The sequence below is a fragment of the Sceloporus occidentalis genome, unplaced genomic scaffold, assembly GCF_023333645.1.
Source record: "Sceloporus occidentalis isolate IW3139 unplaced genomic scaffold, rSceOcc1.0.p SCAF_3, whole genome shotgun sequence".
Taxonomy (NCBI): domain Eukaryota; kingdom Metazoa; phylum Chordata; class Lepidosauria; order Squamata; family Phrynosomatidae; genus Sceloporus; species Sceloporus occidentalis.
Genome location: NW_028316983.1, coordinates 130,435,255 through 130,453,569, shown reverse-complemented (window position 1 = coordinate 130,453,569; position 18,315 = coordinate 130,435,255). Strand labels below are relative to the sequence as shown.

General features: G+C 43.2%; 1 protein-coding gene across 1 annotated transcript in view; it reads left to right on the top strand.

Moving 5' to 3' along the window:
• Positions 1-8,514: 8,514 nt before the first annotated feature.
• The window catches only part of CYSTM1 (cysteine rich transmembrane module containing 1), a 58,111-nt gene continuing 48,310 nt past the window's right edge, over positions 8,515-18,315 (top strand). The window contains exon 1 of the mRNA XM_089516287.1: positions 8,515-8,700. The gene's annotated coding sequence lies outside the window, so the exon portion shown is untranslated. The remainder of the gene's footprint in view (positions 8,701-18,315) is intronic.

Below are 18,315 nucleotides of genomic sequence, written 5' to 3'. Positions count from 1 at the left end.
ATTTGAAATCCATGACCTTGAATATCCACAAAAGGGTGACCTCCGCTATTTTCAATGGTGCACATGCCCGGGCTGCGTGCCCATGGGTTCACCCCATTCAAACCTATGGGGCTTGAATATGCGCAAGCCTCCGTTTTGGGGGTGGGGGGGTCTGGAATGGATCTCCTCTGAAAATGGAGGGCCAACTGTAAAAGCAAAATCTCAGCTGAAACAAAAATAAATCAAACTAAACAGCAATTAAATAAACAGCAGGTAACTAATTTTAAAAATTTCAACTGGGGCTCCTCTACGTTACACAATTATAGTGCTATGTTTCAACTTTAACTGCCATGGTTGCATCTTATGGAATCATGGAATTTGCAATGTATGTAGGATTGCCATAAGTCAGGACCTCCAAACCGGGACAAATGTAGGACAAATGTAGGACAACATTTTCAAATGTAGGATACATTTTTTTAAAAAATGGAGGACACGTGAAAAAATTTGTTTTTTTTAAAAAAATGTTAATATAAATGCATGCTTCTTAGGCATGCTCAAAATGGAGGACATTTTAATATTCTTCCTAGTCCTGGATAGAAGTGTGGGATGTAGCTTTGTGTGGTGGACTAGGACTCTGGAGACCAGGGTTCACTTCCCTGCCTATTGGGTCACCTGAAGCTCAAGCAAGTCACACTCTCTTAGCCTCCTCTGCAGAAAGCCATGGCAAACCTCTGAACAAACCTTGCCAAGCAAACCCCAGGATAGGTTTGCTTTAGGGTCTCCATAAGGGGAAAATAACTTGAAGGTAAACAATAACAAAGAATAACTGAGTATTGTACCTTATGCTGTAGAGGCCTAGGACAATGGGAGGCCAGGGTTCAAACCCCAGCTCGGCCATGGAAACCCACTGGGTGACTTTAGGCAGCAAGTCACACTCTCTCAGCATCTCAGGGGTAGCTAATGGTAACCCTCCCTGAAGAAACTTGCCCAGGACACTCTTTAGGGTCGCCATAAATTGGAAAGGAGGTGAAGGCACATAACAACAACAACAGCAGCAGCAGAGGAGGAAGAAGGGGGGAGAAGAAAAGTGAAGGAGAAAGAGAAAAGGAGGAGAAAGAAGAATAGGAAAAAGAAGATAAAAATAGGAGGAGGAGGAAGAAGAAGAGAAGGAAGAGGAGGAGGAAGAGGAGGAGGAAGAAGAGGATGAAGAGAAAGAAGAAGAGGAGGGGGGAAGAAGAAGAAGAAGAGGAAGAAATGGAGGAGGAGGGAGAAGAAGAAGAGAAGAGAAAGAGGAGGAGAAAGAGAGAAGGAAGAGGAAGAAGAGGAAGAGGTGAAGGAGCCCCTCCAACCCCCGCCACCAGAGAGAGAGGCTTATGGGCCTCTTTCTGCTCCATGGCTGCCGCTGTGCTTTTAGCGCAGCGGCAGCCATGGAGGCCCCCCATCCCCCAACTCTCCACCAAAGAGAGAGGCCTACAGAGGCCTCTCTTCACCCCACCGCCATTTCCGCGCCGAAAGCGTGCAAATGGCGGTGGCGGCCCCCGAGGCCCCAGCACAGCTCCTTCTCCTACCTGGGCTCCTCCTCTTGTCCCTTGTGGTCAGTGGAGGTGCCGCAGGCAACTCTTCTGGCCAAGCTGAGAGGAGAAGGAGCTGCGGAAGTGCGCCAGAGGCGCGTGAGTGCCCGGGCCCCTTGAGGATGAGGGGATGAGCCAAGGGCCCCAAAACCTTGGTTTGTCCCGGGTACAGCTGGGATATGGCAAGCCTAAATGTATGGAAAGGCATTTAGACTCCTCAGCAAGAGAGTTCCTCTGGGGTCCTCCTCTTCAAAAAATCTGTAGATGCCTGAATTCCAGAGGAAAGCAATCATAGCAGTTGAAGTGAAACCATAACGCGGGACAAAGTGGCTGTTTTCTTTTATTGGACAAACTCAGAACAATGCAAACAAAAGAGTGCAAAAACTGTGTTACTCTTGCTTGCCCTTTCACAAAAGGCTGACCTAACAAAAGTCATCTTGAATCGCTCCGTGTCTTTGGTTTTCACATCTTTAGAAAATGAAAGACTTGGGATAATTAATTAGGCCAGGATTTTATTAAAAGGGCTTAATAAGGACAGGTTGTCTGATGACTTTTCCCCATTACTGTCTGTCCATACTGAACTCGAGGAAGGCTTTACATTCTGATTTCTTCCTGCCATGTACAAAATAAATTAAACCAAGCCCTGGAACTCATGACTTGGTGGATTTAGGCCAACAAATTAAACCTAAATCCAGAAAAAAAAATGGAGGAGCAGCTGCTTGGAAATCCTGGCAGATCTTGAGACATGGGTTTATCTGCCATTCATGGGGGTAGCAGTTAACCTTCTCAGAGATTCCTCCCTCAGAATCAGACCTTGAAAGCATTCCAGTTTTTGGACTCAGTCTCCCAAGATTTCATAACCAAATGATCAATGGCTGGCTGATTCTGGAAGATGCAGTCAAAGAACTTTTCCAATAACTCAGCTTAGCAAGAGCATTACTCCTGCTTTCCTTCTGGAGACCCAGGTCTTCTACCAATTACTTAGGATACTTTGACTTCATTGATTCTGGGGGAAAACATGGGTCTGGTTTTGTGCACTTGTTAACTTCCAGTGGAGTAGTCAGCTACCTAATGGGGCCTTTTAGCCATCCCTGGATATGCTGCTTGCCAGCCATTAGTAGACAATTGCATTGATCTTCATGCTGCTGTTTCTGCCAGCTGCTCTGGAAGGCAGAAGTGTAGGCTGTGAGATTGTTTTTGCTCCTGCTTGGTTGGCAGTACTAGCTGAACTAATGCAGTTTCCTTTTATCATTCAGAAAGAAGCCCAAAGCACATTTAAAAAGTCTTTGGAGCATAACAGGGTGGTGTTTTTACAGCTCTCTGGAATAACATATTAATGACTTTGTTCTGTGTACACTTGTGATTCTGTGGACTTTCTACTGTTTCATAGGTTATAGGCTGTCTTGAATAAGACAGTTGGATCCATAGTTTTTCATGGTTAAAATAAACCCACTGACCTCAGTGGGCCTGCTCAAAACATGCCTTAAGCATAGACTGAAGTCACAGTTATCTGTCTGCATCAAAAATGCAGAATCCCCCTGTACTATTTTAGGTGTCTGTTTTGAACAAAGGAAACTCTTATTTTCCCATGAGGACAGAGTTCAGGGCAAAGCATTTGAACCTCTAAGTTCTAAATTAGTAATAACGTTTTCCATTATTAATAGAAATTGAAGTAAATGGGGCGAGACAGCTTTGATGAACAGATGCAGACACCAGTGTTTTCAAGACTGTTAAGTCTCCCTGCTGCCAGCCCCTCTCACTTCTTCCCAACCAACATGCTTTCTTTAACGTCGTATGGATCTGGATTCTCATTCCCCACCAACCTTTATGGCCAGCATTTTCTTTAAAAGAAGCAATATGTGTCACACACATTTCCTACGGTCACTTGATTTGTGTGATGAAGCCATTACCCACAGGAGCAGGAAAAAAACCAGCAGCATCTTCTAAATGTGGAATCTGACCATTGCACTCTGTGATTTAGACAGTGGGATGCTGTGGAAGATCTACGGTAGTTACCTCTTGAATAGACAAAGGTAAGTCAGGTGGAAACACATCATCTCTTACTATCTGATCAAGGATAGAGAGCAATGCAATGGCCCGGGGAGGATGGGAAAATTGCAGGATGGATGGTCTTTTTTCCTAAAGCCTTTTTTTCCTGGAGAAATTGGGGGAAATGAATAATTTAGGATGATAAATAAATTGTTTTAAGATAAGATGTTCCCCTCAAAAATATTTCTAAAAGCTATGTAACAGAAAGATTTTTATGTACACTATATATATATAGGATCAGATTATCACAATTCTTGGTCTTGGTTTTCCTTTCTCAGTTCTTTTTGTGGAAAAGAGTGCTTTATATCTGCTTAACCCTATGGAAGATTAGAAGAAACAAAATCTTATTTATTTATTTATTTATTTATTTGCTAATGCTGATGCTTTCTTCTCTTTTTTTCCTGTTCCTCCTCAATCATAAATAAACAGTTCAGGTGTTCTCTACAGTTCAAGACCTTGCAAATCCATTGATAACCTAAATACAATGCAATAAAATAAAATATTTGAATAGCAATTTCTATTTGATTGATTGAATTCATCTAATTAATTGATATCCCACCTTTCTCCAATAATGGGACTCAAGGTAGCTGAAAAAGTTTATAAAAACAATACAAATGAAAAACTATACAAAGTCACTAAAAAAACTATAAATATGGGAGTTATTTTAAAAAGTGATTAAACAATTTATAAAGTTAAGACATTAAACATGAAAAACATTAACATTCATTAAAGTAATATTACTATTCTAGTAATGTTTAAGAAACACTCTTCTTCTTCGCTGATGAATTGCCTTAAGCTGTGATAAGACATTAAAGACTGCAGTAATTAGATGTATGAAATTTAATGTTAATGATCGATTTAACACTGAATGTTTGATGGATGAGATTGTATATTGATTTGAATGATTTGATTTCATTTGAAGGTAATTTTGTAAGATTGTTTTTAAATTGTTGAATAAATTGTTTAATTAAAAAAACAAATCTATATACAAATCTTAAAAAACAGTACCACATAGCATTAAAACCCTATCCCACTCAGTTTCTCAATATAAAAATGTTTTAACTTGCTGACAGAAGGAAAACAAGGATGGGGACATCTTGGTCATTCTGGGGAGGGAGTTGCACACTGTGGGAGCAGCCACCAAGAAGGCCCTCTCTCTTGTTCCCACCAAACAAGCCTGAGAGGGCAATGGGAGAGACAAAAGGGCCTCTGTGGACACAATGATGACCATGACATTCAGTGATGTGTTGGAATTATGATTTGTGAGTAACTTTAGTACCAAAAAACCCCACACATTACTAAGGATTCTGTTTGGTGTGGGATGGGATTGCAATTGCAGGGATGTTGACGGCATGAATTACTGCACTCTTATAGAGCTACTATTCCACTATAACTGCTCTGGCTACCTCCTGTTGCATTATGGGGTTTGTAGTTCAAGGAGGGGGCATTTAGAATTCTGTCAGTGAGCTCTTAGGCCTCACTGAACTACAAATCCCAGAATGCAACAGGAGGCAGCCAGAGCAGCACAAGTGGAATAGCAGCAATATGAGTGTAGTGTGGTAATGTGGAGCATGAATTGATGCCAACCCTAGGGACACGACTCTGGAGAACAGGGTTTGTTTAAATAAAACCATTTAATGATAATAACAATCTCTGTAAAGCACATATAACTGGAAAACCAGAAGCCCAGCATAGCTTTGCCTCCTGCCTTCTTCTAACTGCATGATTTCCCGCCTCTTTTGGTGGTAAGGACCCACTGCAGCCACTAGAGGGCGAAGGAGAGGCGCCAGAGTCTGAGGAAAACAAATGGAGATCCTTTTATTATTGATGTTATTAAAATATTTATGACTGTAAACAACTGGAAGCAATTAAAGAGCGGGGCAGCCCCCCCAAAAAAGTGACCAAATGCCCTAATAATCCCAAAGGAGGACAAGGGACTTCGAAATGGAGGACACTGAAGAAACATTGAGGGCAGCAGGACCAAAGGAAAACGCTATAAAAAAAAATAATAAATAAAATTTTTATTTATATACCGCCCTTCCACAGATCAGGGCGGTTTACAACATTTTAAAAACAATACATTAAAACATCAGTATCATTACAATAAAAAACAGAAAAGCCCCGAGTTAGCCAATCCACTTGCCAGTGAAGAGGAAGGAGGTCCATAGGACATCTTAATCGGGGAATGCATTACCAAAAAGGAAGGTCTTCAAATCCCTTTTAAATTGGGCCAGGGAGGTGGCCGAGCGGAGCTCTATGGGCAGCGTGTTCCAAAGGGCCGGGGCGGCGATGGAAAATGTCTTCCTGGTAGTGGAGACAAGCCTGGCCCCGGGAACCCTAAGTAGTTGCTGCCCAGATGTTCTGAGGGTGCGGGACGGAATGTATGGGGAGAGGCGGTCCTTCAGGTATCCTGGGCCCAAGCCATTTAGGGCTTTATAGGTCATCACCAACACCTTATATTGCGCCTGGAAGCGAATCGGCAGCCAATGCAGATCTTGTAACACCGGTGTAATGTGGCTGGCCCTGGAAGTACCAGTGACCAGCCTGGCTGCCATGTTTTGTACCATTTGTAGCTTCCGGGTTTGGTATAAGGGTTGCCCCATGTAGAGTGCATTGCAGAAATCCAGTCTCGAGGTTACCAGAGCATGTACCACAGTTTCAAGGTCCCTCTGGGCCAGGTATGGACGCAGCTGGCGAATGAGCCGAAGCTGATGACAGGTGCTCTTGACCGTCGCATTCACCTGAGCAGTCAGGCGAAGGGACGAGTCAAGAAGCACCCCCAGACTGCGCACGGAGTCCTTCACAGGGAGCGTGACCCCGTTCAGGACAGGTGGAACCACCGCCATTCCTGGACCAGGGGAGCCTGTCACAAGTAACTCCGTTTTCTCTGGATTCAGCTTGAGTCGGTTTTCCCTCATCCAGCCCATTACTGACTCCAGACAGGCCACGAGAGGAGAGACGCCATCCTCAGTCACTGCATCAGTCGGAGACATAGAGAAGATTATTTGGGTGTCATCAGCGTACGGATAACCCCGCGCCCCATGTCTCCGGATGATCTCTCCCAGCGGTTTCATGTAAATGTTAAATAGCATGGGAGACAGAATGGCTCCTTGAGGGACCCCAGTTTTAAGGGCCCTCTCATCGGAGCACACGTCTCCCAGCTGCACCATCTGGGACCTCCCGGAGAGGTAGGACCGGAACCACTGAAGCGCAGTGCCCCCGATTCCCACCTCTGCCAGGCGCCCCAGAAGGATACCATGGTCTATGGTATCGAAAGCCGCTGAGATGTCCAAGAGCACCAGCAGGGACACGCTTCCCCCGTCGATGCTCAGACGGAGATCATCGACCAAGGCGACCATGGCCGTCTCAACCCCGTAACCCGCCCGAAAGCCAGTTTGAAATGGGTCCAGATAATCCGTTTCATCCAAGACCGCCTGAAGCTGGAGTGCAACCGCCCTCTCGATCACCTTCCCCAGAAATGGCAGCAGTGAAACTGGCCGATAATTATTATGTATCAGGGGGTCGAGGGAGGGCTTTTTTAATAAAGGTTTTACCATGGCCAATTTGAGATCAGATGGAAATTGCCCTTCCCTCAAGGATGTATTAATGATCCGGCGTAACAGTGAAGTCACTGCCGGTCCCCCCTGGGCTGCTAGCCATGAGGGACAGGGATCGAGAGAGCAGGTCGTTTTCCGAACACTTCCGAGGATCTTGTCCACATCATCGGTACTTACCAACTCAAACCGATCCAGTTTAACAAAGTCCACGGAGGCTCTGGATGCCTCTACTCTAGGTTCTGCCTGAATGTTGGCGTTAAGACATTCTATAAACGTTCATAGAAACAGAAATCCATGCTTTTGAGCTCAGGGATGCTCAAAATGGAGGACATGAAAATAAAATGGGGGGCATGACAAAATGAAAAGCAAAAACACTAATTAATATCAATTCATGCTTCTTAGTCATGTTCAGAATGGAGGATATTCGAGGGAAATGGAGGACAGGACCAAAGGAAAAGCTGAAAACATTAATATCAATTCATGCTTCTTAGTCATGCTCACAATGGAGGACATGAAAAAAAAGGGGGGCATGACAAAATGAAAAGCAAAAACACTAATTAATATCAATTCATGCTTCTTAGTCATGCTCACAATGGAGGACATGAAAGAAAAATGGAGGACACGACTAAATAAAAAGCTGGGCACACTCATAGAAATGTAAACCCTTGAATGAAGGACATTCAAGGAAAATGGAGCACAGGACCAAAGAACACGCTGAAAACATAAATGTAAATGCATGCTTCTTAATCATGCTCAAAATGGAGGGCATGGAAGAAAAATGGATGGGCATGACCAAATGAAAAACTAAAAACATTAACATCAAGACATGCTTTTTAGTCATGCTCAAAATGGAGGACATTTTGACATTCTTCCTGGACAGAAGGCTGAAATGGAGGACATGTCCGGGGAAACGAGGACGTGCTTGGTCACCCTGCCCATCCCCTCCACTGGGGTGACTAGAGGTCCTCCTTTTCCAGGACATGACCCTCCATTTCATCCTCCTGCCCAGTGGCCTAAGGCTTTTATCATGGGCCAGATTTCTTCAGTTTGCCATTGCCTTCCCATGAAAAGCTGAGACTATTGTGACTCTAGTGCCCAACCGGGAATCGAACCCGGTGTTCCAGAGCCCTAGTCCAACGCTCAAACCATTACGCCACAGCGGCCCTTGGGGCCTTGTGAGAGAAGAACATCTCCCCCTCTGGTGACGTCACTGCAGGAGTGGCGATGCCCCAAGGGACAGCCAATATGAGAATCGAAGGAAGGGGCGGGGCGGCCGAATCCCCTCTCTCTCTCTCTCTGGGCCCCGCCCACCCCTCACGCGCAAGAGACCCCTCACGCGGCACCAGCGCGCATGCTCGCAAAACGCCGCGGTCTGTGCGCATGCAAGAAGAAGAGCCTCCTTTGGGTCGTCCTCCGTTGTGCCACCGCCACTCCTGCGGTGACGTCACCAGAGGGTGAGCTTTTCTTCGGCTCCTCTGGGGAAAGAAAGAGTAGTGTCTCTGACGCAGCGGCAGGGAAAGAAGGAGCGCGGTTCAGGAGGACAGGTAAGGCGATGGGAAGGGAAGGGGAGGGGAGGGAAGGGGATGGAGCATGGAGGGGACTAAACTCACAGCCAGGCTCTCTGCCCACCTTCACCCTTTTTGTGCATTGGGACCCATTCTTGGTACCTGGGAGCACTAGTGTCGCCTATTGGGAGACTTTCCATGGCACAGTTTCCCATGTTGTTGTTATTATTATTATTATTATTATTATTATTATTATTAAGCTTTATTTATAAAGCACTGTAAATTTCTAGTGTGTTTTTTAATGTTTTTGTTTTCTAATTATATTATTATTATTATTATTATTATTTACTATTCTTGTATAGCTCTGCAGATACAGACAATAAAGTCAATACATTATAAAGTATATGAATTATAAAATGCAAAAAACTTCTGTTCATACACAATTGCAATCACAAATTATCTCACTATAATTCTCACTCCAGTCTTACATCACCTAAATCTATACATTATACCATTTATTGTGTTCTCTATAATATAATATTAACTCTTTATCTGTATAAACCGTGCGCACTTTTCTTGGCACTAAGTCCTATCGCTACCAATTAAGCATCATTTGTCTTTATTGTCCCCGGATGAAATATCTATCGAGATTTCCTAGGCACCGTTCGTCGTTTCTACTACTGTTGTTCATATTGTTTTATCATCATCATCTCTCTCTTTTTAAAATCATATTTTTATTAATGCTAACGATCAGCCCAACATTAACACACATCAGAATCTAGAGTCAATCATCTAATACAGTCAGATCTATCCAAGACACACACATATGACCACACTCAAACCTTCCTTCCTCCTCCTTATCTCTATCCTCCCTTATACCTCCCTTCTTCACTAACTCCTACCAATATCTCTCTTTCCTAATCCTCCAACTTGCTTTGTCATTGCCATCGCTTTCTGGGAACCGTTCTTCTTCTGTCTTATCTATATCCTTATAATTTAGCCACGAAGTTAACCTGTTCATTCCTTACATACCCAATACTTTCAATAAACAGTCCTCCAACATTGAGAGTTCTGCTTTTTTCCATAGTTGTGTGCCATCATATACAATAACATTCTCCATCATTTCCTTTCTGTATCTGGGGGAATCGTATTTAACATATTAAGCAGGTGTATTTCCGACCTAGTCTAGTTTTGCGGGAAGTGTGGTTGTTGTTGTTGTTGTCTCCAATGGACAGAAGGGAGACTGCAGAGAAATAAAGCTGGGGATGGGGAGGGCAGCCATGAAAGGACTGAAGAAAATCCTAAAGGGAAAAGGGATAACAACTGAGCACTGAAGTTAAAAACGTGTATTACCTATTATCATGGCCGCACCCACACTGGAGAAATAACCCGGTTTGGCACCACTTTAACTCTCTATCTGGCTCAAGGCTATGGAATTCTGGGAGTTGGAGTTTATTGTGGGCCCACAGTGGAGCAAAGCTTCACTCTGGGCCCCACAACATACGCCAACTCCCAGAATCCCATAGCCTTGAGCCAGAAAAAGAGTTAAAGCATTGCCAAACTGGGTTATTTCTCCAGTGTGGGTGCAGTACCAGGTATGGATGTGAGAGCTGGACAGGGAAGAAAGGGGATAGAAAGAAAATAAATTCATTTGAGATTGGGGCTGGAGAAGAGTGCTAAAGGTGTTGTTGTTGTTGTTGTTAGTGCAACATCTCCAAGAATCCCTATCATAGAATCAGAGTTGGAAGAGACCTCAAGGGCCATCCAGTCCAACCCCGTACCATGCAGGAACTCTCAATCAAAGCATACCATGTCCACCCAGCCTCTGTTTAAAGACCTCAGAGACTGGATCCTGCAAGCTCCTGCCTATAACTCCCCTGATTGAGTTTATCCATCTGTCTGCTTCCTCTCTTTCTTCTATCCCTTACCTTTCCTAGCATTACTTAGTTTTTTGTGGGTTTTTCTGGCTATGTGGCCATGTTCCAGAAACTTTTCTGGAACGTGGCCACATAGCCCGAAAAACCCACAAAAAACTATGGATGCCGGCCATGAATGCCTTTGACTTTACCTAGCATTACTGTTTTTTCTAGTGATCCATGTCTTCTCTTTATGTGGCCAACTTGATCATCTTTGCTTCCAAGGAGAGCCCTGGTCTGGTCTGTTCAACAACCCATTTGTTTGTCTTCATGGCTGTCCATGGTATCCTAAATACTCTTCTCCAGCACCACGTTTCAAATGAGTTGATTTTCTTTCTTCTTCCTTCACTATCCAGCTGGCATATCTGTACAAGGTAATTGGGAATACAATGTCCTCGCCAATTGTGATTTTAGTGCTCAATTTTACATATTTGCTCTTCAGCATCTTTTCCAGTTCATTCATAGCTGCCCTTCCCATTCCTAGTCTTCTTATTTCTTGATTGCAGCCTCCATTCTGGTCAATGTTTGATCCTAGATGTGGGAATTCTTTAACTAAATCAATTTCAACATTGTCTAGATTGAATTTGTGTATTTCTTCTGTGGTCATTATTTTTGTTTTCTTTATGTTCAGCATCAGACCTGCTTCAGCACTTTCATCTTTGACCTTCCTTATTTACTGTTACAATTCCTGAATGTCTTCTGCTAATATTGCGGTGTGATCTGCATATCTTAGGTGGTTAATGTTGCAACAAATGGGTCCTAGGTCAAATCAAGCCAGAAATCTCCCTGGAAGCCAAAATCGATAAAATTTGAGGCTGTTGTCCTTTGGACACATCATGAAAAGGCACAACTCATTGAAAAGGACAATAATACTAGGAAAGGTAGAGGGAAGTAGAGAGGGAGACTGAATGCTAGACTCTATTAAGGAGGCCATAGGTCTGAATTTACGGGAATTAAGCAGAGTAGTGGGGGTCTTGGAGGTGTCTCATCCACAGAGTTGCTTGCCATGAGTCAGAATTGACTCAAAGGCACTTAATAACAACAACAACATTCAACCAGGTCCTCTTCCTCACAAAGTTGCTCTTTTGTTTCTCTTGTTCTAATAAGCACACCACAACAGGACTTGAGGACAACGTCTTTGTCCCCTGCACCTCCTCTTCCTCCTCCAGACAGTACTATTTGGATATGCCCAAGTTGTTGGATAGTTTCCTTCATCTCAGAGCAGTACCAGCTCTGGGATCCCATTGTACAAAAATCCCTGTTATAAAGGGTAATGCGATAGGTTGGAGAGATTCAGGTTGTTGCTTGTTAGCTGAAGAGGCAAAAATAGGTGAGGCATTTCAAAGCAGAGCTGGCAGTTCTTTGGGTGAAAGGCTAAAATGTAAAATATTGACCAGCAATCTCCCCTTTGCCTTTTTCTTTTTCTTTCTTGCTGGTCTGAGTAATAATGAAGACCAGGGTCCTATTCCCCGCTTGGCTATGAAACCCAGTAGGTGACCCTGGGCAAGTCACATGTTCTCAGCCTCAGGGAAGGGCAATGGCAAACCTTCTCTGAACAAATCTTGCCAAGAAGACCCCATGCCTTTGGGGCACCGTAAGTCGGAAAGGACTTGAAGACACACAACACACAGTTCAAAGCAGGGTTGGTAGTTCTTTGGTTGAAAAGCTAAAATTCAAAATGTTGACCAGCAATCTCCAACCTGTCTCTCCCGCCCCCCCCCCCCTTTTTTTTTTTTGCGGGTCTGAGTACTGAAGACAAAACTACTGCCTACATTACCCCTCTGCCATGAAGCTCCGTACGTCACCTTGATCCAGTCATCCTCTCCTGGCCTAACTTATCCCACAAGGTTGTCACAGAGATAAAACTGGGTGTGGGTGGGGAGTGAATTATGTGCTGCCCTCAGAGTGGGATCAAAATGAATCAGACGCTCATTAAATGAGCCCTGTAACTGCAGTGTATTAATGTCCAACCAGCTGAGCAGATACAGCAAAGCAGTTTGTAGTTTTTTCATGTTGAGGAAATATTATAAAATGATAGGTAAAATCCACTACAAAGTCCACACCAGTTTGGATTCAATTTTATTATCACAAATCTTGTAAGTATATAAAAAAGTGCCACTGATAAAAGTATCGCCTATGCAGTAGGTGCAGGTTCATGTGTTTTGGCATTATTTTGAATTCATTGTGTCTGTTTCATAGAATCATAGCATTGGAAGAGACCTCAAGGGCCATCCAGTCCAACCCCTTGCCGTGTAGGAATATACAATCAAAGCACTCCTGACAAATGGCCATCTAGCCTCTGTTTAAAAACCTCCAAAGAAGGAGACTTTTCTGCTTATTTATCATTAACAATGCTTTTACCCTTCCTCCGCCAGGGTTTGATTGGAGTGCTTCTCTGCAGTCATTCCTTATCTGGTAGTAGGTAATGTTCCTGGTCTTGGCCCCACATAAAGTGTGTAAAGTTTCTGAATGAGAATGGCCCTTCTGACACTCTCTCAGTACTTAGCTCTTGGTCAGTCTCACTTCCTGGATTCCTCTGCAACTTGTTCCCTGGCCAGATCCCACTTCCTCCTTTCCTTCAGGTTTCTACCTTTCGTCTGTTTCACACTGCAATAAAATACAAACACCATACCACATCCTGTTCTACTTTTAGATGATTAGATAGATGCTCATTTGTTAAATATAGTATAGATGCTTTCATGAATTGCAGTGATTGGATGAGTAATCTATGTCAGGTCCTCTACTGCCTCTCTTAACCCAGTTAAAGCCTTATTTATAGGGAGCCACTCTGAAATGTTATGAGTATAGTTCAGCAAAGATGTGGCAATTACATTTCTGCTTCACATTATAGTCTGCCACAGCAGTGATACCATACTGCTGCCTCCTCCTTCCTCTTCACTTTTCCCGTTTGCCGTGTGCCTCTTACTTTGTTCCTTTATTTGTTTCAACCTAGTGCTGGGAAAAATAGAAGGCAGTAGCAGAAGTGGAAGACTATGTTACAGAAAGATTGATTCAGATAAGGAGGTTACAGCCCTGCATTTGCAAGACCTGAGCAGGACTGTTGAAGTGCAGGGTCCATGGAGGTCTCTCCATCATAGAATTGGTATATGTCAAAAGTCAACCTGATGGCAAATAGGAAATATCCTCATCTTTTGTGCTAAAAGAGTGCCATTTGGATTTTTTTACCTTGGGCACAAAAATGTCTTCTGCTGACCTTAATGACCTGAAGGATTTAGACATTCTCTGAAGATGCCGGCAAAATGTCAGGAAGAGACTCTGCTAGAACATGGCCACATAGCCTGAAAAACCCACAAAAAACTATGGATGCCGGCCATGAAAGCCTTCGACTTCACGATTTAGACATACTTATAGAATAGCGGTATGATTTCCATATAACTAGATATTTCACAATTTCGCTTGGTTCCTAGTTAAGCCTGCACTAATTTAGACTGTTGTGATGGAGCTCCAACTGTCAGATCAGGTTAACATAAACAAGTGAAGACAGCTGGCTTCCAGGAAAACCCTGAAGAACTGAAATCTCCTCTTGGCTTCAAAATGGACTATTGAAGCCCTGTGTTGCAGTTGCTGTAGGAAGGTATTTAAAATGTTTAATGAAGAAGATGTTTAATGAAGGACTAAGACTTCAGAGTTCCTAACTGGAGGAATCAATAGGAACTTGCTAAGTCATCCATTAGGTAACTTCCATTGGTTTATTAGGTCTTCTTTAGTTGGGACTGACAAATGGATTTAGGAATAAACAGGGAAGTTCAGCTTTGGAACATGTAAAAACAAAAAGCCTTTGGTCCACCTCCCCCATCTAAGACACATGGACACACATACATGCAGATCCTATTACACGGCCTTTTTCTGCAGTAGGGCTAAATATTCTTGCAGGAGCTGAATATTGTAGTCATAAAGTGTGACAGGAGTGTTCTAGCTGTCTTTTGATGGGGTTACGGTGGGTGCTTGGCCACTTAGAAGAACAAAGCTCATCATAGTCTGGATGCCAGAGGTCTCACAAAACCTGTTTCAATCACAGGCAGTCTGAGCAGTCATGCTGGAGGGGTGACATAGTGACACCCTAAGGAGAAGTTGAACTTCATAGCTATCTCCAAATGCTGATTTCAGATCCTGGTTTTTGTTGTTGTTGTTGTTTGTTTTTGCCTAAACGCATTTAAACAAACTACAGTCTCAGACGTCTGTACATCTCAGAGAAGTATTGTTGGTTTAAAACAGACACTTTTGATCCTTTAGAGCTCAAAAGAGAATGTGCCAAGATTCATTGTGTGGATCGGAAACTAGGATTTCAGGTTATGTCTGAACCAAATCATGGTGGATCAATAAACATGGCTATGTATTACTTCCCCATGTGGCTAGCAGAAGTCAACATGAGCACTAGCTAAAGTTTAAGATGTCACTGAGTTTGCCAGGATTACATGCCTTAGACTGTGTACTTGTATGTTTCCCAACACATTGTATAAAAGGATTGGGTCCCCTCCCAACATTCTTCAAAGAAAATAACCACCTGAAAGGTCCATGTACCTTCACCCTTAATTGAATTATTATTATTATTATTATTATTATTATCATTATTAACCTTTATTTATAAAGCACTGTAAATTTACACAGCACTGTACATACAATCTTTTTAATTAGACGTTTCCCTGCCCTCAGGCTTACAACCTAAAAAGGTATTCTGAAATGCATGGCATAATTTTACTATTATGTACATAGTTTCATACATAATAAAAGCTAATGTATAGAGCCAGTGTGGCTAGTGGTTTGAGTATTGGACTAAAATTCTGGAGACTATGGTTTGATTTTCAGCTCAGCCATGAAAGCTACTGGGTGACCTTGGGCAAGGCACATGCTCACAGCCTCAAGAGAAGGCAATGGCAAACCTCTAAACAAATCTTGCTAAGAGAACCCTAGGTTGCCATAAGTGAGAAATGACTTGATACACGGCAACAACAAATTGATGTTTTCACCTGTTCAGTCAAATGTTGCTATTATGTATATAGTTGTATACATAATAAAAAGGTAATGATTTTCTCACCTATTCACTCCCTTACCTATTCACCTGACTATGTCTATAGCAGGGGTAGGCAACCTTTTTGAGCCGGGGGCCGGGTTGCTGTCCCTCAGACAACTGGGGGGCCGAAGCCAAAAAATAAATAATTAAATAATTTTTAAAAAATTTAAATAAATAAATAAACCGGGACAAATGTAGGACAAAATTTTCAAATGGTGGACACTTTTTTTAAAAAAGTGGAGGACACGCAAAAAAATTGCTGATTTTTTTTTTAAAATGTTAATATAAATGCATGTTTCTGAGGTGTCTATAGACAATTGCCCCCCTTGCCCCTGCGCGCGAGAGGCCAAAGGCCCCGGCGGCAATCGGCGGCAGGACCGGGCTGGGGCCGGTCCCAAGGCCTCGCTGGGCCGCATCCGGCCCGCGGGCCACAGGTTGCCTACCCCTGGTCTATAGACTCTCTTGTGGCTGTTAGAAAGTGGGTAACTTTAAGTAGATCTTCAGAGACTCTTTGTGGCTGCTTGGGAGGAACAGGCATACTCTTCTTCACTGCCAATCTGTAGGGTTCGTTAATGTTTCTTTTTTTTCTTTAATAGTAGAAGAAAAGGTTGCCTTCTATTGCTGCAAGAATTGAAAATGGCAGATAGAATCCCTGGCTGTAATTTACAGTCCTGATGCATTCCATTTTGCCCCTGGACCCTTATTTCCTCTCTGAAATGTCTATTACAAACAGCTGAGAGGCCCATGCCATAACAAAGAGTACAGCACTAAGAGAGGAGGTTTCAGTCTTTCAATATAAATCACTTCTCTGATCAAAAGCTGCTTGCTGGTGACCCTCACCAGAGAGAAAAATGTAAAAGTCTTTTCCCTAATGGGGCAAATAGCTGCTGGAGGACAGGGCATGATCTCCAAATTCTGGTCTGACTGAGAGTCCTCACAGATTGGGCTGTGCAGCATTTCAGGAATTCAGGGTAGGGAGAAAAGTATGCACACCCCAACATTTATCCTGCCTTCTCACTGATGAAAAAAGCAAAACATCAGGCTTTCAGGTAAGGAGCAGAAGGATAGAAGGATGACAAGTCAGCACAAAGGAGACAGAGTCTGGAAAGCAGAATAGGTGGCTGAGGGAGCAAATGGTGGAAGGGAGGGCTCCCTGCCTTTCTCCACTCAGAGATTTCTGGAATTATATCTTCATTTGGTGATGGCTTGTCTCTTTTGCCCCACTTTTCTCTCCCTCCTCTTTCTCCCCCCTTCCCCACTGCTTGAAAGTAAATGATGTCCCCTCCTTTATTCCTTAAGTATAGATAAAAAGCTTCCATTGGCAGCAGTGGAAGTTTTTTCTCACAGTTTTATTGCTATGGAGATCCCCTCCCCACAGTCCTTAAAGGGGGAGTGTTAACCCTCTCCTTCTTGCCTGCAGTTCCTCTTGAAAACTATTCTGTATAGCAGTCTAGCCAAGATTCCCCCCCCCCCCACCACCACCAATAGGTTCTGTTGGGCAAATACTATACTTCCCTGGCCCAAGGCAATAGATTTGGGTCTGGGGCTCCTTGGGCCTACATAGAAGCAGTGTTACATTTCCCCCACTTTCTTTGCTTCATTTGTGAAGCATTCATGAGTTGCAGAGGGAGAGGAGGCTTTGATTCATCTCTCAGATACCTCCCCTCCAAACTATTACAGCCAGACAAGCTATTATAGGCCTGAGAGCAGATCACTTTCTTCTCTTCTCTTCCCCTCCCATTTTCCTTTTTAAAAGGGTTTCTTTTCAACTGGCATCTTTAAGGTCCTATCTCACCCACTCCAAGTCATAGATTGTAACTGATTGTCAGACATCCAAAATCCACAAAACAGGCGATACATTTATTGGACTAACCAAAATGCACATGATAAATTTTCAAGGCTCCATTGGCTTCTTCATCAGGCAAAGGTGTTAAAAATCAAACAGGAGGGAAAGAAATTGATGATGTTAGTCACAGGCCTGCATTTTGTCAAGATGTTGTTGGTGTTTGGAGTTAAAATGGTATGGAGGGATATCTATGCATCATAACGTAATTCCTATCGGAAGTACCTTTTTGTGTTGCTAATGAAATTTAAATTTTATTTCCTGGACTTTAAAATGGTTTTGTCTCCCAGTACCACATTGCCAGAAAGAGGAGTGTTTTGCCTGCATAAATATGCCTTCATACTATTGTAATTCCGAACAGCACCAACAACTTCTTGACAAAATGCAGGCCTGTGGCTAACATCAGCTAAAAAAAAAAATCCTGTATGATTTTTAACACTTTTGCCTGATGAAGAAGCTAGTGGAGCTTTGAAATCTTGTGATATGTATTTTGTGTATTTTGGTTGGTACAATAAAGGTATCACTGGCCTGTTACAGACTGCCAAAATAAAGCTGCTTTGGGTCTCTTTGGAGGTATGCTGCATGCATCCTAAGAATCCAGAAGCTGCACCAAAGCTGCACTCCAGTGCTTGGGAATGGAGTGTGGCTTTGGCACGACCTCCGGACTCTTAGGACCCATGCATCATTTAAATAGCATACCCCCAAAGAGACCCGAAGCAGCTTTATTTTGGCAGTCTGTAACAGGCCACTGTTCTGTAAATTTTGAATGTTATTCTACTTTGCTATATGGCCAACATGGCTTTCCATGGATATGATTGTCACACAGTTCATCCAGCTACTGGTTCTTTTAGAGTTTACCCCAC